Source organism: Haemorhous mexicanus, chromosome 1 (genome assembly GCF_027477595.1).
Source record: "Haemorhous mexicanus isolate bHaeMex1 chromosome 1, bHaeMex1.pri, whole genome shotgun sequence".
Classification (NCBI taxonomy): domain Eukaryota; kingdom Metazoa; phylum Chordata; class Aves; order Passeriformes; family Fringillidae; genus Haemorhous; species Haemorhous mexicanus.
Genome location: NC_082341.1, coordinates 92,712,161 through 92,736,562, shown reverse-complemented (window position 1 = coordinate 92,736,562; position 24,402 = coordinate 92,712,161). Strand labels below are relative to the sequence as shown.

The following is a 24,402-nucleotide window of genomic DNA, read 5'->3' as shown; positions in this document are numbered from 1 at the left end:
AATTAAAATATAATTTAACACCAGTATTTTATTTTGAATCTTTCTCCTTGAGGACTGTATACTTGATCCAGTAGTCAGATTTCAGACAGGAAGATTCATAAACTCTGACCTCACATAAAGGACATGAACACACAAATAATACAAAGAAAAATTTCAGTGTAATGCAGAAATAAATTTCACTCAGCAAAAATGGTGTGAATACTTAGGAGTTACTATTTGGGTGCTGTTTGCTAAATATTCTTCCAGGTTCTAGGTTTTTATGGTAAGACATTCTTTTCAATAATTTGTCACTTGTGATGGGCAATTTTTTTCCATACCAAATTATTTTATGTGGTTCACCACAGAGTTTTTATAGATTGAAAATCATGTGAAGGGGATGGAACTAAGAGGCACAAAAGCATTGCAAAGCAGGAGAAAACATTTTGTACTTTGTGGTTAAGTCAAAGCATCATGTCTTAACATACAGTGAAGAAGGCTCCTGAATCACTGGTATAGAAGATCAGGATATTTTCTTCACAGTACTTTTAAGAGAAATCCATAGTAAGGGGAAACAAATGTTTCAGCATCTTGTGTTTGTGACCACAGATTCTATATTCAGAGTGAGGTTTTCCAAAGCAGAAAGTAGAGTCATATTCCTCCCTCTTATCAGAAGGAGATTTGGCAGTCCAATAAGCGTGCTCAAAATCATCATTATAAGCTGATGGGTGCTGTGACCATAAAAAGCACACAGAAATTCAGGACAGAAATGTTTGTGCCTATGTATGCATGGTTCTTAAATAAAAGAAACAAGCTAATATAAAGTATTTCTAATTTTCAAGTATATTTACTGGAAGCAATAATGCCAGCTTTTAAGTGGGAAAATCTAATAAAATATACACTCAGGATGTATTATAGATACTCAGTGTGTATTTAAAAATACATGTGTTAGGTATTAAGTTACATACTTCAGCACACACAATGAAGTATACAAATTTTAGGTTTTATTGAAAATATACAGGTTTCTACTGTTATTATATTGCAACATTTTACACTGAAAGACCTCGTTGTCAGAGAAAACATAAGTGTAATCTTTCTGCACCTCATCAACATTGTCTTTTAGTCATTCTCCAGAGTGAAAATTGATTGGGCAAGAGGTCAATTAACTTTCAGTTCCCATTCGATGCTGGGGCACTTAGCTAACTGTGACCAATTACATTATATTTTCTGTGAGAAAAATTCTTTTTACAGGAACTGTTTCCAGCTACTGAATTGTTACTTACTAATTTCATGTTAAGTTCTGAAAACCCATCAGATAGCAGAATTATGTTAATTTTAATCTGAAAGCCCAAAGACTTTGTTTCACAGAATAAATAATATAAAATTAAAACAGGCTTAGCTGTTATTTCTTACTATGATATTCCCACCTCCTGACTACATAAAATAAATCTGGAAATCTAAGAAGAAATCACAACTAAACCACTTAATCTCAGCTGACCATGTTGAAATCAGTCTGGGATGGAATCACAGGCCTTGAAATAAGTCTTGCAGTGAAATTCTTACAGATCAGAATCTGTTTAAGTAGACCAGACTTAAGAACAGAACTAATCCTTGGCTGCAAGCATCTGTACAAGAAGATATCTGATATCTGAGTTTCTTTGTTTAAACGAAGAAACTTTGTTGTTTCTTTATTCTTAAGAATACAATGTAAGAAAAAAAAATAAAACAACAAAAAACCAAAACAAAACAAACAAAATCAAAAACAACAAAGGAAATCAGCAAATTTATAAAAATATGAGCAACTGCAACAAGAACAACTTGCCAGCATTTGAAGATGTTTCTCCACCTCCTAAAGAGGTGGGGCTATAATCCCCAGCAGGTCATAAGCCACCTGGCAGAGCTTGGGCAGATGTGGCACAGATCCAGATGTCAGCCTCAGCAATCCATATTCACCTTCCAGCCATCAATGATGTTAACTGGCTGCCTCTGTGCCTGCCTGGAAAGTTTCCTGGGAGAAGCACCCAGAAATTGCTCCATCGGAGAAGGAGGCGAGTGTGCGCAGCCATGGCGTGACAGAGACCCAGAGAGCAGCAGCTGCCCTGGCCACCACACAAGTGTGCAGGGACTTTGCTGGGTGCCATGCCATGACAGCATATACCCTTCTCCTAAAGAAGTGTAATGCCTGTACCATCTCCTCCCTTTCTATATATTCCTAGGAGGCTGAAGTGTTTGAGACTCAGTCAGTATCCTCCATCTGAAAAGATAGGGAGGCACAGCACTCCTCTCCCAGGAGTCTGCATTAACCACAAGCCACACAGCTGGGAAAGGAGGGGGCTGCTCCTGTTGAAACCCTATGTCAGCAGAGGAAAGAATGCAATATATCCAAGGAAGATGTAAAAGGGAGTGCAAGAGGGAACATGACTCTGTGGCCTAGTGCCTACAGCACTCATCTGGGAGTGGGCAGACCTAGATTCCACTTCTCGCTTCAAGAACAGCTTCTGTATTTTTATATTAAAGAGTTATTGGTTTTGGATACCCTGAGGCTGAGCTGATGAGGTTATTGAACCCAAATCTCACACATTCCAGGTGAGTACCAATGAGAAAACAACAAAGTCTTATAGAAGTGATAACTGCCATCTCAGATAGACTTTAAAAACTTAAAAAATAAAAAATAAAAAAAAGAAATTAAAAAAAAAGGTGTGTGACTCTGAAGGAGCAGATTTTGGCACTGACTGTTGTGAGGGAGCCCAGCTCCAGAGCCTGTGGCTGCGTCCTCAAGTCCTGAGACCAGGAGGCACAGCCAGCTTTCCTCCACAGAGCTGTACACACCACCTCCCTCCCTCCCTCCCTCAGACAGGGTTGCATCCCAGATTCTTACTGGAAAATCTCCTCTAATATGCTGCCCCAGAATTGTACCTTGGGGGTGCTCTGGAGGAGTATCAGCTGACCCGGTCAAACTCATGCCAGGGCAAACTCTAAGGTAAACACTGCAGATGACAGCACGCCAGTGCTCAACCCCATGCCCTGCTCTGATTTAGTTTGTCAGAGGAACTTTACTGACAAAACAGTAGCTAGGGGTAGTAGTGGAGCCAGAAAACCTAATCCAAATTCCCTGTCATCATTCAGGTGTGAGATACGTGCATTTATGACTAGTTTTACCAGATGCACTGGCAAGCCAGTGGTTAACCATGCCGAGTTAGTTTTATTTCCAGTGGTTTTCATGCTCAATAAAATTTTCTTTTACACAAGAATGCTCTCTTTTTTTGTTTATTCCCAATCAAAATCATAAAACCAGCTATTTTTATAAAAGTAGTGAAAACACTCCAAGTGTATGCACAGTAACCCACAATTCTCAGGTGGCAAAACTCAGTCAAGTTTCCACCTCACACAAATGGCTTTTGCAAGTGTCTCCTGATAATGGAGTCCTTGTGAGCTCTTACTGAACCTTTCTCTTATGATATAGAGTTGTTTTTCTAAGGGCTCTGTTGTTATTGAGAAAAGAAAAGATGGAATCAAATGTTCAAGCTTACTTTAAAAATATGAGCAAATATTATGATAAATAAAGAAGGAATATTAATGTCAAAATTATTCACAGCACTGAGGGGGCAATTTTCCTGTTAGCACTGAACACATATTGGGAGTTTCATGTTGGCAGCCCACTGAGGGAAACTTAGCCAGCAATTACTTTATTTCCGTCTGGAAAGGGGAGGATTATGAGGCAGCAGTTAACTGGCAAAATATCTGTGAAAATCAAGGCTGGAACAGCTGATGTGAAATTAATAATTCTCAGCAATGCCTGAGAAAGCCAGCACATAGAGGATACAGTACTTATGAACAAATTTCATCTAGAAACAAAATCTTGTCATTCACTCTTAAAATGGCCTGAAATACCTTTCAGTCTGTTTCTTTGGTGTTTTAGAATTTGCTTTCAAGTTAATTAACTAACTACCATGAAAAAGTCTAGCTAGGTGTTTGACTGGGGTCTCCTACATCCTGCTGAACAGATGCACTGGAACCAGAAAAAAAAAAAAAAAGGTAGACACACTAAGTCAAAGAATTTTAGACAAAACAGAAAGCACCAAAAGTGGTTTCCAAGGAAAAAAGAAAAAAAAATCCACTTTTTATTTTTATACATTGTGACACAAAGTATAGTGACATAGTGACATGCTTACATACTAGTTTTAGCTTGTAGGACTCCATTTGACTTCTTTCTGATTATAAATTTCTCCCATTTTTGACCTTTCTTCACATAATTCTAAAGCAATTTACTTCTCCAAGCAGGTATTTGGTTTTAACTGTGTAATGTCTACAGATCATTCTGAGAAAAAGCATTACCCTGAAGAATTCCAGGAATTTAAAGAAACTCTTTGTAAATTATTTCTTTTTTAAAAGGCAATAGAAATCATAACTATTAAAAATAGATTAACCTTTTATTTTTTTCAGTATCTCTATTACTGCTGTATTACTTATAAGAAGTATTCAACATTTGTTTTATCTCTTTACCAAAGATTTTCAGCCCTGAATTTGCAAAGCAAATTAAAATATAACCTTATAAAATTAAGATTGTTTTATTTATTCCAGGTATTTAAAAATGAGCTCTTCTTCTTTTCTTCTAGCATCATCTTTGTATTTTAAGATCTTATTCACTATTGTCTGCTCATTATAATAAATATGTTTCATGTAATAAAAGCTATAGTGGGTTATAGCAAGTGTTTCTCCTTAAGCCATTTGGAGTCTGATTGCAGACAGTAAAATACCCTTGGGGTGAAAAAAAGTGTAAGAAATAAAACAGAAGAAGCAATATTTTTCTCACTCATTCTTCTGATGTTTTATGGCTTTTTGGGGTTCTTTTTTGGGGGGTATTTCTTTTGGTTATTTGATTGGTTCGTTTTCTTGGTTTTTTTTTTTTTTTTTTTCCTTCTGGATTTGTCCTTTTTGAACTATTAATGCTTTTTAGCATTTCTGGCAACCCAATAACAATAACAATAAGCTGCTTGAGAGGAGAATAGCTGGCATGATCCTTGTCAGCAGCTATTTATTATCAGCCTCAATATTCAAAAGAATGGGGGAGGAAGATCCTATGGGCTGAGGCAGCACATGGAAACCAAAGAATGAGGAAGGACTAGGTGGAAACAGTTATGACTCTCCTGGTAGCACTTTCACTCAGTGAAAGGGTTCTGCGGGGTTGATGGGACCCAATCTGCTTCCCCAGCTGCAGTCTGAACAGCTTTCCTGATAGCCCAGCAGGGTTTTTCTCCACTCAGTCAGGAACTTTTTCTAGGGACTCCCATCACACTTGATTCTCTCTAGCATTTGAGGGGATGACTGAATCCTTGCTCGAGCTGGATAACCAGCACTTTGCTTTGTCTCTGCTCATCCTTCTGATGAATCTGTTTTCCAGTCTTATATATCTCCAACAGGTCTATTGTTGCCCTCCATAAAAGTCCAACAGTAAATATCCTTTGCTTCAAGCACATCTTGCTCCCTGCTTGTCAGCAGTCCAGGCAATCCTCTCTCCCTGTTACGAGAGACTAGAAAGCAGCATGGCTCATGGACATCCTGCTTGAAACTAATGACACCAATATTGAAATAAATTCCAACAGGGGTCAGGGCGGGGAGAGGGGGAAGTGACTGACACCTGGGAAAGGACAGGGATACCTGAGACAAACTCTGACTTCACACTGCTACACACCAGAACAATAAAGGAAGGAATGAAAGGAAGCCCTGACAAGAACACATCTATAGCATAGGAAAGGGAGTTCCTGCCTGTCTAATTGCTTTACACGTGTTCATGATTCCTTCACAGTGAGATGGGAAGCTAAATGAGGGAAGAATATCAGTTCCATGAGTAATAGTAGACATCTTTATGGCAGAGATTGATCTGCAAATTTTCTCCATCAACGCTAGGCAAACGTTTACCATTATAGGCCATGTCCAAACTGACGGTATAGCATAATTTGGAGCTAGTAAAATTTGGAGTTAGCAAAACTAAAAGTGTAGGGATGATTATGATATGAAGGAGCTTCTAAAATCTGACTGACTACTATGACACCTCACACCCATATAAGACTGCAAAATAGATAAGAAGGACTATCTTTCAATACAGAATTCTATACAGGACATCTGAAAAAATTATCCCACAGCTAGTGAAGAATGCCAGAATTGATTTTGCACACTCAACCTAGTTAAACTGTTAAACACATCTCAAATCTTGAAGTAAAAATGAGTTCAAGGATGCAAATTAATAGACGATAGATTTTCTGTGGCAATTGAGGTCTGGGAGGGACTTCTGATTCAGAAAGTTTTTGCCCATCTGATTACAGGCTCATATACAGGATAGCAAGACAAGGATGTCCAATTCCTTTCCACCACCCCACCATTTGCATAAATAATTCTGTAATATATGTACCTGTGGTCCTGCCAGTCTCATGATCTTACCCTCTTAAAAGCCCATTCACCTACTGCCAGCAAAAAGCCTTTTCACCTGGATGAAGGAAGCCCATGTTCTGACATCCAGAAGTGTCTTCTAGTCTCATTCGGGTATTTAGGTCTAAGATATATCAGCAGAGAATTCACTGGGAATTTCCAGCCTGGATTCAAACACCAAGGACTTGTTATAAATCAGGAGGTCATTGTCATTGTAGTGCCAATAGGAGCTATCCAGCAAACTTCTGAGCTCTAACAGCTTAAAGACAAATTTTCAGTTAGCAGTTGTAGAATTATGTCCACAGACATCCAGAGCAATAACAAAAGAGTCAGAAAGAAAAAAGTCTCTAGCTCTTATTCTCATTTTAAAGAGGAGTTTTACATGCACAGTTAGCCCTTTTGCGTGAACATCTGAGCAACCTACCTTGTCTCTGTCTTGGAGCAAGAGGTTGGACTTGATGGCCTGCAGAGATCTCTTCCAACTAAATTCCTCAATTCTGTGATTCTGTTTTCACAAAATTCTCTGAAATCTGTACTCCAAACATCCTGCAACCTGCCCCCTTCCCTGGCACCAGATTCTGCAAAGCATTCACTCATTTCAGTCCTTTGTGTTTGTCAGACAACTCCATTCCTAGAGCTGCACAGACATTCTAAAGCAAATTTTCACTACTGCCATTTTGTCCATATTTCTCCACCTGCAAGGAGACAATTAATTCAATAAGAAATAGACAACTAAGCCTAATCTGTGTCAAAAAGAAGAAGTAACCCCCAGGAGCCTCGAGTTTCAAACTGAGTAAAAATTTCCTATAGATGATTTTTAGAGAAACCCGCACTTTTGGACATCTCTGTCTCACCCTGTTACTTGGAGAATTATCCCATTTGTGGTTAATCTCAAGGAAGGTAGTAAGAAAATGAGGGTCATATATGACCACCACATCATTCCAGAGAGAGAAAATGACCCTCATTTGGTTTCCTGAAAAAATTCTATTTGCCATGACAGCTGGAGGGTTATTCCGCCTGTGTGTGAGAGCAGGAAATCAGGGGAAGAAAAAAGAAGGAAAGAAAATGTGAAGTAGTAAAATGTACTTTCAAGGTGCAGAAATCTCTATCTTGCAAAAATTCAATGAAGGCTTATAGTTGTAACAAACTTATTGAAGGAGAGTAATAACATGCAGTTCTGTAACCACAAGAATGTTGTGATCATGCAGCCTGTATGAAGCTCTCCTCTCTCAACACCCTTTTGCTGAACAAGCAGAGGTTCTAACAGGGATAGTTGCACATACACATCCTCTTGTGCTGGCAGCTGGTTTGATTTTAAGAACTACCTACCCACAAAATATCTCACAAATAACTTGCTTGTCTCGTCTCTGAGTCAAGTGAGATGACCAAATGGTAAGAGAGGGCTTTGCCTGCTATGCTTAAGTTCTCAGGAGAGGGAAGTGATTAGCTCAGTTCTGTAAAACTATTTGAGTGCAGCCTCTAATCCCTGCCAAGACCAATAATTCATGTTGCTTCATAAAAGGACATTCTGTAGTGACCCAAAGACCTGCAATGATGAAGAGTTTGTCTGGCTTCCATGTCAGGCCATTGATTTTTGTTATGCCTTTCACCACCAGATTAAAGAGCTCATTTGTACCCATTCCTTCTTTCTCTTCATGAATGAAACATTGTAATCAAGTCACCTCTCAACCTTCTCTTTCGTTAGCAATAAAATTATTTTTACAAGTCTTTTCTGAATCATCTCCAATTTCAGTACTCTTCTAAAAATTGCCAGTTTTGTGCAGTATACAGGATTTTAATAGGAGGTTTAAGCAGTGTCAGATGCACACAATTTCTTTTGCTACTTGCTCTTCACCTGTTCACATGGCCTGTAACCACAGTAACACTTTTTTTCCCAGCAATACAGTGGAGTTCACACTGAGTGACATCTATACTACAAGTCCTTGCTGTAGGTCAGGATTGTTTCTTTCCAGGTCATAGTACCTATTTTTCAATGGATGATCAACAGAAACACAGCAGTGAATGGAGATGCATTGGAACCCTTTCTGATGAGGATAACTCAGCTTTTGTCTTTCCCAATCACTGTATTATTTTGTTTGCTAAATTACTTTTAAAAAAATTGCATTTATCTTATAAAAAGTACTGAAAAGCTGCTAGTTTGGTCCTAGGAATTCAAAGCTTTGAGCTGCCCTCACTATAGCACAGTCTAAAAGAGGGTACATTTGAGGAGTACATTTCAAGTGCCACAAGGATGTGGGAACTCCAGAGATCCAAAAGAATGCTCATTCTTCTCCTTGTTAAATTGTCCAGATCAAGGAAGGGTAGATTTCAAGAAACCCAAAGTGAATGTCTCACCTATTTCTTTTTGGTGCAGAGAGCCTAAAGCCTTCACAGCCCAGTCCTCCTCACAGCCAGCTGTGCAGCAGCTGGACTCAGAACAGCTGAGAAGTGAGATCATTGACTCACATTGTGTATGGTGCTGCTTGGAGGTGTATGGTGGCCTTGAAGCTGTGAGTGAGGATGAGGACTTGCACTGGGATGTGCTTTACAAAATACTGTCTGCTTATAGGAAATCTGTTGGACTGTAGATTGATTTGCTTTTCAGCAATATTTTTTTAATGTTAAACATGAAATTTAAAGGTGGGGATTTAGACGTAAAGAGAGAGATGAAGAATAAATTGCTATTTATGTTATATTTTAATTCCTAAGCAAATGTAGTGAATTTACTATTGATTTTGAAGAATTCTCAGCTATTTTTATCAATTAGTTACTCTTATCTCAAGGAATTTAAGTACCTGTAAGTGCACTGTTGTGCCCATTAGAAGCTTCACATGTGCAATCCATGGGCAATAAATAATGACAATGGCAACAAGCTTTGCTGCTCAGCTATTCTCTAACTGGAGCAGGGAACTAAAAGACTATAAACATAAGAGATCTTCTTTGGCTCTGCTAAGGATTTTGATTTTATTCTTGAGCCAGTAATAAAACCAGGTTTTCCATTTACTTTGATTTGGACTGATCACACATGATTTCAGAAAAAGAGTCAGTAATGTGAAGCTGCTTCAATTTTATTAATAGTAAACAAAACCACTTAAACCAGAACAATGCTGTAAAAGTTTGTGTCGGGTGTCAGGTAGACGACCCACTGCTTATTATTGCTTGTTTCGATGTAACAGGGGAAAAAAAATGGAAGAAAGATAGAGTGGGCCAGATCGGATTTTTTACTTTGTCTTTTTTTCACACTTGCATAATCCAGTTGCTATATGTAACAGCATGCAGTGGATCAGGATGTGATTAACAAGGCTCACAGAGTGTTCACATCAGGAAATATTTGTTAGCTTCCTAAAAGGAACTGTATATTTCTATTTTTGTTAAGTTTGTGATTATGTAGTATTAGGCATGGGAGATTGACTATTATTGCAGTTTCCAAATTCCAAACCCTGCTCTTTTTCTAATTTTTTTCCCTTGATAATGAGTAGCATTCTTATGCCTAATACTTTGTATTTGCACAGTTTAACAAGCTCTCACAACTGTCTTTTTGTGCTATCATCTCTATTAAAAACATACAAAATCTGAAGAAAAATGCTTAAAGAATGAAGTTTTAATCTTTAATGTCTGCAACTATATGTTTCAATCACTCTTTGGCTCTTAATATGTGATCTGTCTTTTTTCAAAGGCCCTGACTTGTCTGTATTGATAAGGAAATCAGTGGGATATAAAAATACCAGAACTTTGGAAATTATGGCAGTCAGACAGGTAAATGATAGATTTGGATATGTAACTTGCAGAACTTGTTTTCACTTTTTTTGGTTTTCCAAATGTCTTGCCTCAGGGAGAGATAAATCAGTGATTTAGGGGCCATGAATTGCACTCTTCATGCCCCTTGCTTTGAGTATCAACTTCACAAATACTTGACTGTTTATCTTGACACTCGTGTCTAAATGCCAGGGCATTTTTCTTGGTTTTTTTTCTTACTGCATTCATTTGAATTGTTGTCATGGGTTTGGGGGGGGGCAATGGACTGTGTTTTTCTGAAGCTGAAGAATTACTCTTTCTACTTTAAAGTTAAAACAGCCTTTAAGTAAGAAACTGGCATTAAGCTGATGTTTACAGAACTCCCGTTGTCATGTCAAAAAAATGAATAGATGTAAATTGCAAGGAATATTTTTGATATTGCTGTCATTAATAAAAAAATACAGCATCAAACCAAAAGTTACTGGAATCTATCTAAACTATTTTTTAACCCTCAGTCAAATTAAATTCAACAAACTATAACTAATTTTATAATTATATTTTTGTGCAAGTGGCTTCAACCTGACTGGGAAAAAAAATCCCCAGCAAAGTTCAAGTAAAGATTTTCAAACTCTTCAACTCCAGGCAGTCATGGAACCCTATTTCTCAGGGAAGTGTCTGGAAGCTGCGGCAGGGTCTGCTTCCCTCTGCTGCCCTGCTGCTGGCTGAGGCAATGGGATGAACTCTGCCTTGATGGACCTGGGAAAGCTCCCAGCAGTCCTGGCTCTGGGCTCACAGGGAGCCCACTGGGCATCCTTACTCGTATTTCTAAAGGAAAAATGAGTATTTAGCAAACAGCATTGCTGTTTGCTGTACTAAGGGCTGAATGACATAAAATGTTCACAGATTTTTTCTTAAATAAGAACAGGGAAGCAGGGATAGGATATCTTCCTTCTTCATGAAATGGTTATTCTTTCCACAGGCTGAGAACAGAATAGTTCAATGGTCAACCTTTTGTACTCTTCCAGCCTAGGGAGACCTCTAAGCAGATCTCTAGGCTGTCCGTGTAGAATTGTTGAGGGTGATTCTCTAAGTCAACAAGATCATTGTATGGAAGGTATATTCCTAATATATCTGAATAAACTTTTCAAAAGTGTATCCTGTAGCTCAATATTTTGTACTTAGAAGTGCAAAAACATAAAATATTTCAAAAATTAGGTTAGTTTTTTTGGCTTATGCAGACTGGATAAGTATTTGAATCTTGGCTCACTAATTCTCTGAAGAACATAATTTCGAACTCTGTGTGTAATAACAAAAAATCTCTTGATTTTTAAAGAGTTTTTGTTCTCAATTTGCCTTTGCCTTTGGATAAAATCAAGGAATCTCTAAAGACATTTTAAAAAAAGAAATAGTTTGCAATTAATCTTTGATTTAAATATCTAAACTTTATGATAAGTTTACTCATGAGCAAGAGAAAAGGTTCAGGATGTTGCCTCAAATGTGTGTGTATATATACACACTCTATTTTAGCCAATTAAATGGAAGTATATACATATGCATATATGCATGTGTGTGTATATACATATTATAGATATAGATACACATTTCATATTAATATTTTTAAAGACTCATATAATTTGGATTTCTTTTCTTCATTGCTATTTGCTGTGCAGGTGAACCTGCACAACTGCTATACACTCTGCAAGGGATAACACAGGACACAGCTCTGCTCTTACACATCAATGCTGGGTTTTTTCCTTTTTTTTCTTCATTCCTGTTTTTTAATTCCACAAAGAATGCTGCCTTCAGTCAAAACCTTTAATCCTTGTGTCCTATAGCGTTTATGGCAAGAAGTGAGGTCTATTTAGAGAGGCATTTCAATTCCCCCTCAGGCCAAAAGAAAAACATGTTATTTCTAATGCCAGCACTGTGGCCTCATATGCTAGGAAACTAGTGACACTTTGACATAGTCAGGGACAGTTCTGAATTACGTGGTGCTGCTGTTCATAACATAAACTGGAGCTTAAGCACTTAGAGAGCCTTCTCTATATCTGTAACCTTGTTTCTTTGCTAGACAAGTGACTGTCTGCAGGGAATGCAGCAACACTGATGTAGTATTTGAGCTAGGCTGCACAGTGTGTTTTCTGGGTTACCCCATTGCTGTGCACCAGCCCTGGCCAGCTTCATTATCTGAGCAATTGAAATGCAGCTGCCGAGCTGGGAGTACATCCCGTGCTGGCTCAAGGGCTCAACCACCAACCATAAGGCATTCCAGCCAAAAGTGGTCAGTGAGTGCTGCGCTGTCGTGGGCACCTTGCAACCCAAAAAAATGCCTGGCCTGGCCTGGCCTCAAGCGCAGGGGGAAAGACTGTGTGAGCAAGCACTGCCACGTTCTGGTTGTCAGACTCTCATTTCTAATCTCTTCTAGAGAGTTTGTCTTACAGCAAATAAGAAGATTTTGGTGTGCAAGCTCAGGGGATCAAAATGTTGTTGAAGAACTTGCAGGTTCAGAACTTTTCTGTAAATAACATACAAAAGCATCTTAGTATGGATGCAGTGACATATTCACAGATTGCATTCCCCTCTTCCATTGACAATATCTACTGCTACCAGTGTGTCACTCCCTCTTTGCACATCCCTCAGCTGTAGGGTGTTCTTTTATTTTTTTCCTTTATATTCTGACCTTGAAGTAATTTGGTGAATGAAAAAATACCTTCCTTTCTTTTCATAGCTTTTGCTGTTTGAAAATCTATGTACAAAGCTGGATCCCTAAACCTGTTAGGACAGTTTGTTTAGAAAATATAAATACGTCTCAGTAAATTTCACATACATTGAATTTATACAAATATTGCATCTGGATACCTGAAGCACTTATTGCATCTCCTGGAGTACTTCACTTTCATTTCCTAGGCAACCCAAAATCTCTGCATGACCTCCATTGTATTCTAAGGCAAGAATGGACTACACAGTCTGTTGGACTGCAGCACCTTGAAATTTCCTAATCTTAATATTTTTATTTTAGTGAAAAAATATGAAATAGCAGCAAATCACATACATTTTATCCTAAGCATGATCAAATAAAAGCAGATCCAGCAGACTTCACAGTTCATTGGACACCTTTAAGGACCTGGGGGCTATTGTCTAAGTAGTCACCAAGCAGATACACTGCTTTGATATTGCAAATGAAACCTCATCTTTGAACAGGACAAATTTTTTCTCAATATATTATAGCAAACACCAGTTCCTCTATGAATATGGTGCTATAGCCAAGGCAGCCAAGACCAGTTCCTCACTGCAAACACACTACAAATAAATGCAGGCAGACAGAAATAAGGTAAGGAAGTTTTTATTTATAGACAAGGCTCTTGGGTTACTTATATGACCTGATAATTCTGGGAAGTAAACTGCACTTTGTGGCAGGAATAAAAATTCTATTTAGTTTTGTTTGGGGGTGGGGGGCCTAGGCTGTGTTTATTTGTTTCTTTGTCCACTTTGCTCTGATTTTGACGAAAATTAATAATACTGCATAGTAATGGAGGATGATATTCTATATTCTGGAGGGAATGGGTGCACACAAAAAAATAGCAAGGCAGGCAAAGATAAAATGACCATCCTATTCATAGGTTTAAATTGTGCACTTCTCTATGTATATATGATTTATACAAGTATTTATGGTTTTTTTTCTTCCCTTAGATATACTATTTTTGATAATATTTTCAGATATAAAAGTATTTCTGAAATACAACAATTTCATATGATATTTTGATGAGATTAAACTAAATAACCATATTTCAAATGTACCAAAGTATCTCCAAATATTTGCGACTGTTTTAGTCAAAATGTATAATTGACTGAAAGAAATTCCTTGATATTACTGCCCTCTCCTTGACTTAGTGTCTCAGTAGAAAATGTTACATGATTTCTGATATGTGATGAAATTTTTTCTCTTTTTTACATGCAACGTCTTGTTATCAAAAAGCCTGGACATAATCATTTGATAGTTGGTTTTTTTGCCTACATGAATGGGAGAGAGACATTACACCAAGTTTTCCTCCCCATCTATTAAAAAATGAATATTTTTAAATTTTGGGGGGTTCAGTCACTTTAATTTTTAATATAGCAGTACCATTATTCAGCTCTGCATTTTATAAAAATGCCCATGTTAAGTATTGTAATATTTATTCTTTTTTTGGATAATTTTAAATATGTTCTTCAAACCTCACTTTCTGGGTTTGTCAGCTTTAGCATGTGCAATGCTTAATAAGAAGGGAAAATAAAAGCTATTTTATGCTTAAACAAAATTTTGTAAACTTTTAGAGATGTGTAAAGATATAGAGTGGCAAATGCAGAGAATTTCATTGAGGTGGTTTCCAGTCACTGAACTTTTCTTTAAAAAGTGCATCTGTATTCTGAACAAGGCACTTGAACTGGCTGGTAAATGTCATAATTGTAAAATCTCTTCATACAACAACCAATTACAAGTTCTTTAATTACTCGTTTGTGCTCCAGAAAGGGTGGATTTATGCTTCCTTAAAACCATAATTATCTTGTCTTCATTCCTGACAGTAAGTATATTGCGTAACATGAACTCACACTGTGGGAATATGAACATGCAACTCTCTGGCTTATGCCTTATGTAGTAAATGAAGTATGTTTTCCTCATTAAAATAACAAGAACTTTAATCACATGCATTACTATCTAGGCTGCTTAGACTAGAAAAGGAATTATACTAGCTTGGATTTGTATTGCAAAGAAGACTCACAGGTGACCCTATGGTTGAAAAAGAGTTTGTTGGATAGCCTTGACTACTTTATGCCAGTTTGCTAAATCAGAGTCAGAGATTTTTTTTTTTTTTTGTCCTTCTAGGTCATAATTATGAGATTTATCCAGTGGTGGTACCAAACAAATCATAAGGGGTTCCTTGATTTCATATGGAAGCAAGAATAAAGTGACCATTCTCATAAATTTACAGTTAAAGTAAATTATTCCTCACACAAATTATTATCAAGATAAATACCTCACTTCTTTGGTTATTTACTCATCAGAATCAAAGTTTTTATCAACATATGCTGTCATTAGTAGACATGGCATTTCCAGAGGTGTTTGCAGGGGAAATCATAAGCAGCTACCATGAAGTATTATATTCTGAAAAGGAATGAAGTACATAGCTGAGATTAATATGAAAATTCTAGCTTTAATAAAGCTAACATCAGTATTTAGAAAACTGTCTTATAAAGAGGGGAAATGAGAGTAGGTTGTTTCTTCTTTCTTTTTATTTGCTGTAAAACCTTATTTCAGGATAATGATGACAGGATAATTCTTGATAGTACTTGAGTGTGTTTATATCTAAAATCCTGATCTTTTCCTTACTTTTGTAGCCAGCCAAGGAATTTAAGCATAAATTTATTAAAGAACATAAAATTCAGAATTATTACCATTTCAGAGGACTCAAACAAACCCATCCTGTCTCTTTCTTAAATTCTTACTTTAAAAAAATAATTTAAATAAAAGTCAGAAGAAATGATGCTTTAAAATGCAAAGAGAGGAGCTCTTCACTGCTATAGTTTTTTTCATCATGTCTCACTTTTGAACAAAGGCACTGGAGAAGGAGAGGGCAGGGAGTGCAGGCTTTTGGATGTCTGTGGCCTGTGAACTAAGGAAGAGGCTGGAGGGATTAGAAGAAGCATTGGTGTCAAGACAGAAAGGAAAACTAACTGGGAAAGACTGAGAAATATACAATGAAGCTTTGTTGCTTTCAAGTCAATGAAGTAATCTAACAGCTTTCAACAGTTACATATCTTGCATAAAACAATAGCTCAGCACATCCGGCCTTCTCATGGTCCTAAACCTCAACCTTATTGGCAGGGAAAGCTGTCTCAGCTGCAGGATCTCTTCTGCTGGCAGAGCTTGCAAAACAGTTGCACAATTGTAAAACAGAGAATCAGCAAAGGTGTTGCTTATGACTGGTGACAAGTTACTAAATAATGACATTTTCTTTTGTATATTTTGGGCTTTTCAGTGAGAATGCCACAGCTTAGGTGTCATCAAAGTTGGGAAGCTTAGCAAACCAGGTTAGTAGTTGAGCAAAGAGGCAGCTGAAGGAAATGAGTGCCTGCAAACAGCTGAGGGAAAAGGGCTATAATAAAAGAAGCTCAATACTGTATCTACCAGACTTCAGGGAGGACGCTGTAGAATAGAAGAGAATTTGTGACACTGAGCCATGCAGGGACAGGCAGGTTATCAGACAGAAAGCAATTGTTCAGGTAATTGTGGTAGCATTTGGCTAAAGCTCATGAATGTTCTGTTAAATACAGGTTTGCCTTTGTGGATGAGCTGCAGCCTGGTCTTTTTTAAAGTTCTTATGAATGTCTGTGATCCTTGTTCTCTTGGCAGGTTAATTAATTACAGTGACACTGACGATTAGGGTTTTCTCTGTCTCCAGTACTGTATTCCAGCCAAGGGTTATCCCATGCTCTCATAATTCCTCTGCAAACCTAGGAAGAAAGTAGCTATGAAACAGTGAGCAGGATTTTAGGTTCCCACCTAGTGAAGAAATTAGCAAATTACTATTGGAGCCACTGTTGGTAAAATTGCAACAGTTTCAATAATGGTCAAGACGGTTTGGGAATGAGAAAATAGTCAAGAGGAAGATGCATTCTGATGATATTAACCCAAAATTTATGTCAATGCTAATAAAGGGGTCTGACCACCATCAGTCTGGTAATCACTCCTTAAACTGGGAGACTTGGCAATAGCTTGCCTGCTGTGAATTGCTTTAACATGTAGCAGAAGAATAGTCTATGTTTCAAAGATTTTTTTTTTAAAATTCTCACGGAAACATACTTAATACTACATTTTCATTCAAATTTGTAATGACCTCTAGTGAAAAAAAAAAATATGTATTTTTAAAAACTTGGAAATGTAGCATGTAGAATATTCAGTGCTGTAAATCATGCCAAGAGAGTGTGTGTGTTTCACTTTCACCAAGTAGCCATAAGTTTTCCATTGGTAACCACTCACTTGAATGAAATGAAATTTACAAAAAAGGCTCAAAATGGATAACATTCAAGCCAATTCCTCCACAGTCCTTTGGTGTTCATGGTGTGTTTGGGTATTTGAAAAGCAAAAACCTTTGGAAAAGGTACGTGCCAGGTACAGCAGCACTCAAATTCAAAACATAAGTGCAAAGGCAGGATCAATTCAACTACTTAAGTAAGAACTTGACATACAGTAATATGACTTCAGAAGGAAAATGTAAATAGGATTAAGAGATGAAAAGCAGTAAGGAATGGAAATTGGAGGTCTGTGCTGGATACAGTAGGACTCAATAAGGAAAGATGTTTCCATGTGAACAGAAGGAAATGGTTAATCTGCTGCAAAGTTATGACACTTCCAAAACTCTATACTTTGCACTCCTATCTCATCATGTAATATATCCTCTGAGGTGTATCATACCAACACAAGTACTTCAATGTGCCAAAAATGAGCTTGGTGTGGACTAATTCCCTCACCTGCATCCCTGTGAAGCTTTAGAAAGAAGCACTTATGGAACTAGTATGTGAACTGCCCTGATGAAGTATTTAAGATAATTTTACAAAGCAGTTGGAAGCATGCTCTGTCCTGAGGGCATCAGATCTTATGTGGCAGTGCTCACATAATTATACTAAGATGGATTGCCATATCACTCCCTGGGCCTCTGCCTGGAATAAATCCCACATCCAGCTAGAGAAAGAGAAATGCGACTTGCAGGACTGGCATGAATCTTATTACATCCCAGTACTCTAAAGAGAGACCCAAGCCTTTTCAATCACTGATTTCTTTTAAGTGTCACTCAATTCTAGCCTCATCAGAAGACACTAGTGATACCCACATTTAAAAAAAAAATGTTACTGAGATATTACTTTTGAGTTGACCTGTCCCCTGAAACTACCTGTCCCACATCTCTGGTATTCCTTAAATTGACTGGTTAGACTTAAATTAATGACATCACATCTATAATTCTGACTTTTTCTCAATGTGAGGTACTGGTGAATTTTCTGAGGCTGAGGTTCCTGTATTTACAGCCTACTCCACAAATATATTTTGACAAATTACCACCAGAGCTTTGGTGACAATGGCAAAAATGTGTTGCATAGTTACTGAACAAGTATGGATTCAGAGCCAGATATAGATATGAGATCCTTGCAAAAAAAGGATATCTCTCACAGTCTTAAGAGACAAAAAGCCTTTGCAGTTTACAGATGAAAAGATGGACTAATTTAAACTGTAATTCTGCAGAGACACATATTTCAAATTAAAAATCACCATCTCTCAAAATGCATTGAGATGGAATGTACAGGACAGCATTCAGGTTGTAACTTGAGTTTTACTCTTCAGCACATAGGAATTGTCAGAATCTGGGTCCTGGCTGGTGTTCCAAGTAAAGAGGCCAAAGACTAAACAGGACTGAGAACAGATTCTTTCTTCCCTGTAAATAGACAAGGTGCAGGCTGCTGAAGCAGTTTAAGATTGCTGATGATAATCAGCATTGTCATGCTCAAAGAATGAAAGAGTCACTTAATTCTCCAGGTATGCCAAGCACCTTTGACAGTTCCACTGGGGCTGGATGTGTTGTGAAGAACTGCACCAAATGCAGGAGCGTTACTGGATGGATCTGTTCATTCAGCTGGGAAAGAACTTTTATGAGAAAGATCAAGAAGTTAATAAATCTGTATTTCCTTCCATATTTTAAATTGTGAAAAATTAGATTTTACATAATTGAAAACTTTCTCCTTTCTAAAACTCTTTGCTTCCTGTTATGACAGAAGTTATTTAGATACTCTCTAGTGGATTTGCCTTCAGTTCTACTTTTCTAACAGTGGCAAAATGGACTATTTGTGTTCTGCAGAATTTTTCCTGTTTCTTTATTATAATTTCAAAAGTGACTAAAGTCTGCTTCTAAAAGGCTAAAGCCTAAGGAGGTCTTCTTGAAAACAGTAACACTATCTGTGGAACATATTTAAGGTAAAAAGATCATATTAAATGTATTTCTACAATGAAATAATACTCTCAAGAAAGAAAGAAGAATATTGTTTTCTGAAAATAGAAGCCTTACAAAAATACTGTCTCTGTCCTCGTCTTACTTTCTCTCCTCAGCACAAAATATATCCCATTTACAACCAATATTCTAAACCCATCTTTCAAACATAACTTTTACATCTGAATGGCTATCAAAATAAGGACATATTTCTCAGTTGTAGTGCATCAATTTGTTGCTATTTTGATACTGATGAAAGCACTGTCAGTCTTGTCTGAACATGTTTGTTTGTTCCAGGAACCCTCTCCTAAGGAGGGTGGGTCTGGCTCCTGCCTCTGTGATACAGGTCCTGTGGTGTGGCACTGTCTGATGGGGCTGACTTGGAGAGCCTGGCAAAGTCATCACTCCACTGGGCAGAGCTGTTACATTTTTGCTGAACAGTGCAGCTCTAGGGAAGAATATTCATTCATGTCCTTTTTAGGCAGTACTAATTGGTCCATGAGGAGTGCAACACTGACTTGTCTCTGCTGCCTGCAGATCTTCAGGGCAGCCAGAGCATTGCACTGCATTGCATTGCACTGAATCACACTGCACAGCTTTCCTGCTTCAGCAAGGGCTTCTTTCAAATAGTGGAACAGGACCTGAGGACTTGGGCTAGACTGGCAAATATCAGATGTAAAACCAAATTAGCTGATGACCTGCTGTCAGGGCTCCATCCTCTCACGTGTTGTGGATACTGCCATTGACAACACCAGGCTGGTGTGTTGCTCTTGCAAGTGTCCCATGAAGAAAAATTGCTTGTACAATTCTATACGCATTGTTTAGCTGTAGTAGCCACTGAGCAAACATTGTGATCCAATTACAATTTAACTTGTTCTAACACTTATCAGTTGAGAAAGTGTCAAGATGTCTCAATAGATCTGAATCAATTCATTCCTTTTTTTTTGGTTGATCAAATATAGTTCAAAATGCAATTCGACACAGGCCAGGTTCTGGTCTATGTATACATGACAGCCAAAGGCTCACTGGCAGTGAATAATTTTACTTTCCTCAATTTTCTTGCTCGACAGTTTCCTCAGACATCTTTCATGCACCTTTCCACTTCACCAATTGGTTTCATATTTCTCAGGAAAAAACCCAAACAGATCCACACTTTTTAACACAATTTCCAAACTACAGACTATTAGCCTCAGGGAGATCTTATGCCTTTCCTTCCTTGAACCAGTTTAACATGGTGAAGCATTCTTGTTGTGGAATTTTTCTGTCATACTGATATGCTCTCGAATCTTTCTGGATATTTTTTCATGGGAGATTGCAGTATTCACTTTGAAAAGTAAAGAATTCAGAAGACAAACACAGAAAACATCAGCTGCAAAGTCACTAAGTTCCAACAGTAATATGATGAAGCATATCAGAAAAATCTTTTCTCAAATTAAAAATAATAAGCAAAATGAAGTAAAATCAATAAAAATAAGAACTTGGAAAGTGATTGTTAAGCGACTTTCAGTGTAAAAATGTTGTTTACAAATATTGAATATTTAATCAGGAAATATTATTCTGCTGATATGAAAGAATTTATTATGAATTAGTACAATATGAATTTTTTATCATTTCAATGTATTGAGCAAACTGAACTGATTTTGTTTTCGCATTAGCATGGTGTCTGGCTGCGATAGAACATCTGCATCTCAAAGTTATGTCGACCACTCAGACTCCAGAAGCTCTTCTCCCTCAGAGGAAAAGCTTCTTGGTGGGTCCCTGTCTGGCATGTTGGAAATGACATTCGAGGTGGGAAGAGAAAGAGTCTGAAGAGCAGAGAGCAGTGGGCAGCTCTGAACCACAGCCCAGAGCAGGCCTTACAGTCCTGTCAAGTGCAGGAGGGATGTTTTCTATCCAACAAACTGAAACAAAAACATTTTGACTCTCTGGTGTTTCAATGTTCTCTGTTTATTTTTTTATAAATTACATATTTTAATATTTCTTTCTAATAGAAAACTAAGCATGGTTCCTCACTCTGTATTTCTTGGTGTTTTATGGTGAAGGTTGAAATTCATTAGCAGAAATTCTGAAATTTTGACTCCTGTTTGACTTCATTTATGATCAAAAAAGAAAATAAGAACTTTTTTATCAGGTCTATGTTAAAAATTGATCTCTTCCCTCATAATATTCCTTTGTTATGTAATTCTTGAAGTAAAAACTTCCTCTGGAAAACTTCAAGACTGATTTAAATTAAATGTCTTCCTCTACAGCTGACTAACAAAATCCACTAGACATTGAACAGATTTCTTAAGGACATGAACTTCAGCTGAAGTTACATACAGAAATCTGAGGTAGGATACAGCTCAGTTCACAGCATATGTGGAATATTTTCATAAATGCACTAGATAAGCGATAAATGAAAAGCAAGGTCAATACAAAGGTGCAATAATAACAGAAATTGAAAAAAAAAAGGTAGATTTTTTCTTCACACAGCATATTATTTCTTGCCATCCACATCCTCGAAAATTAGTTTCAAGAAATTCTTAAAATTCTAGTTTTATAAACAACTATGATTTCTCTTTTCTTTTCAAAAGCAGCTATTGTTTCTCTATAGTCTTATCCCTTTCTAGTTCATGTTTTTCTTCTGTTCACAAAGTAGGACCAAAGTAATGAAATAATAAAAGCTTTCCTTTTTGCATCATTAATGTTATCTTTCTAAGCTGTGAGCCGTGTTTTGTTGCAAAATAACAGAGTGAGATGCTTAGCAGCAATTAATAGTTACACCCTTGCTTATTTACAAAAGAACCTGTTATACTTTTAGTTCACATTAAGGTATTCTTTATAGCAGTAGTGTGACCTTTGTCAAGAAAAAAAAATGCTGAGTCCTATACAACTAGTAACTGATGAGAAAGTGGAATCTTTCGTTCTGCCAATTACAGACAGTAATTGCCATGTAATGAAGTTAATGTTTTGTAGAATTTACAACCTTATATTAATGGTGTTTCTTTACCACCCTCTCTTATCCAACTTAATTTTTGCCCAGCTTTTTCACTACAAAAGAAGCAGGACAATGTGTGAAGGCTCATTAATTCTATTTAGTTTTGATTTTTTTTTTCCTCCCTTCTTTTCTCCCCGCCTCCTGGAGGTGAAAAAAGAGCCATGCCATCAGGCCTTTAGGTAAACTCTGGTTCATGTAAGGGTGAAAGTTACAGCCTCCACACAGCAGCTTGCACCATATAAATGCTCCCCTTTCAATTTCAGCTCAGGCTGTTTAATGGCCATGCCGTTTTATTGCCTTCTTGATCACCAATTACACCACCAAGAACAATGAGCCCAACACTTAAATGAGGAGGCCTCAAATTTGCCTTCATTTGCCAACGTGTTCCATAGCAACACTTTCTTTGAAAGCACAGATCGCCTAATTACGAGGATGAAGATGGATCAGAGTTTGAAAAAGGCTCTCAGCACCAGAACAATATGCTAACCTAACTGTACTCCCTGTACTCCTACTGTATCATTGTGACCCCGAGCTGCCCTTCTAGCACTCTGCCTGACCTCCTGCCTCCAAGAGGAAGCCGTGCCTGCCCTCCCTATCTCCAGAGTGTCACTGCAGAATTTGGGAGGGTGCCGCTGAGGCTGGTGACAATGGAATCTAGGAAAAATAAATCATAAGGCAGAAACTAGACAAATTGAGGAACCACAGGATACCAAAAGCATTTCCACGTTATTTTGTTTTGCCGCTAATGGCTGAAACGAATAAATCAGGATGTGTTAACTCCAGCGTGCTTCCCAGAGCAAATGCTAAATGCTTTACTTTCTTTGTTAGGAACTAATAGCAGGGCTGAGGTATTGTGGATGCTCACTGTTCTACCAGGAATTTGAAAGGACTGTTAATACACTAAAAGTAAACACAACTGCAATAAATGATAAAGATAAAAAACTAAATGGAAAAAAGTTTTATACAAGTTCAAAGATTAGAGTTATGGAAATTGCAGATGTTTTCCTTGTTTAAAAATATACCCTAACAAGAATTTATTGTTCCATATGTCTTTTTACATAAATCAGTCACCTAACTATTTTGCAGGTTGCTTGCTGCAAAATGACACTGGAAAAAAATGCTACTACCCCAGAATTAAACAATCAGTGTGTTTGCTACACACACTCCAACCATCTGCCTCCAGTTCTGGTGCTGCCTCGTTCTGAGGGATGTGCCACCAGAACTAATCCACTGAGGTATAAGCTAGATTACAGAAATTCATCACCATGCAAATATTTATCAAATTACTTCTGGAACCATTCATAAATATAAACACAGGTAGATTCAGGTTTTGTAAAGATGCATAAAATTTATGACTTTTTTTTTTTGCTGTTTCTTTAGGTTTCTAAAGTTTTCCAACTGAAGTTAGTTCATATCTAACCATGTAACAATTTATGTATGTAATTGACTTTACATTCTGTGTGCAGTCCTAGGAAACATACAGTAGCAGTTAAGGAATATTTGAAGAGCTGGAGCCTTTGTTGAAGAGTGAAAAAATGTGTGGGCTAATTGTTACAAGAGAATTACGCAGTAATAAACACGATTAAACTTTTGCTGCGGGGAAAGAATCAAGATTAATTTTCAATTTTAACTTTCACGCTTATCTGCCAAGACTTGAAATATGTAAACTTTACATTATATTATTGTAAGGCTTTGTATACTGATTTTCCATATGAAATAAAGCAGAAAATTCAAAGCTTATGGGCTTGGGTATCTGGCAACTACTCCATTTTCTTACTGAGATATCACTGTCTCAAAGTGCAACAATCTCACAGGAGAACTGTGTTCTCTTCATATGATCAAGATTTCAGAAAAGGAAAAGCTATTCCAACCGTAAAATCCAGAAAAATAAAACCCTTCTGTATTACAAATATTTTAGTTACAATGCTTATTGATTGCATTTAAAAACACCAAAAATTCCAGTAAAAGAGGTGCTCAGTGGAATAAAAAAAATTAAATTAAAAAAATTAATTAAAAATTTAAATTACATTATAGTTTGTCTTTCTCCTGTGCATAAAGGTACTATCCAAAATATGAAAAAAACACGGAAAATATTAAAAATTATATATCAGTTTGGGGGTTATAAAAGCATATAAAATAATATTTTGAATAAAAAATGGTTTTTTACCTACTCTCACTCATAGATACTTGAACAATTTTTCTAATACACTGTCAGAATGGACAAATAGCATGCAAAAAATTCAGACACAAAATATAAGAACCTTACAAGCAGTT

The 24,402-nt window shown here is 37.1% G+C and overlaps 1 long non-coding RNA gene across 2 annotated transcripts in view; it reads left to right on the top strand.

Moving 5' to 3' along the window:
* The window catches only part of LOC132332190 (uncharacterized), an 89,435-nt gene that overhangs the window by 56,216 nt on the left and 8,817 nt on the right, over positions 1-24,402 (top strand). The window contains exons 4-5 of one of the 2 annotated variants that reach the window (XR_009487813.1): positions 10,079-10,158; positions 13,366-13,468. This is a non-coding gene — a long non-coding RNA (uncharacterized LOC132332190). Of the gene's footprint in view, positions 1-10,078; positions 10,159-13,365; positions 13,469-20,806; positions 23,774-24,402 lie in introns of those variants that run through there. The other variant, XR_009487825.1, reaches the window with a different exon arrangement.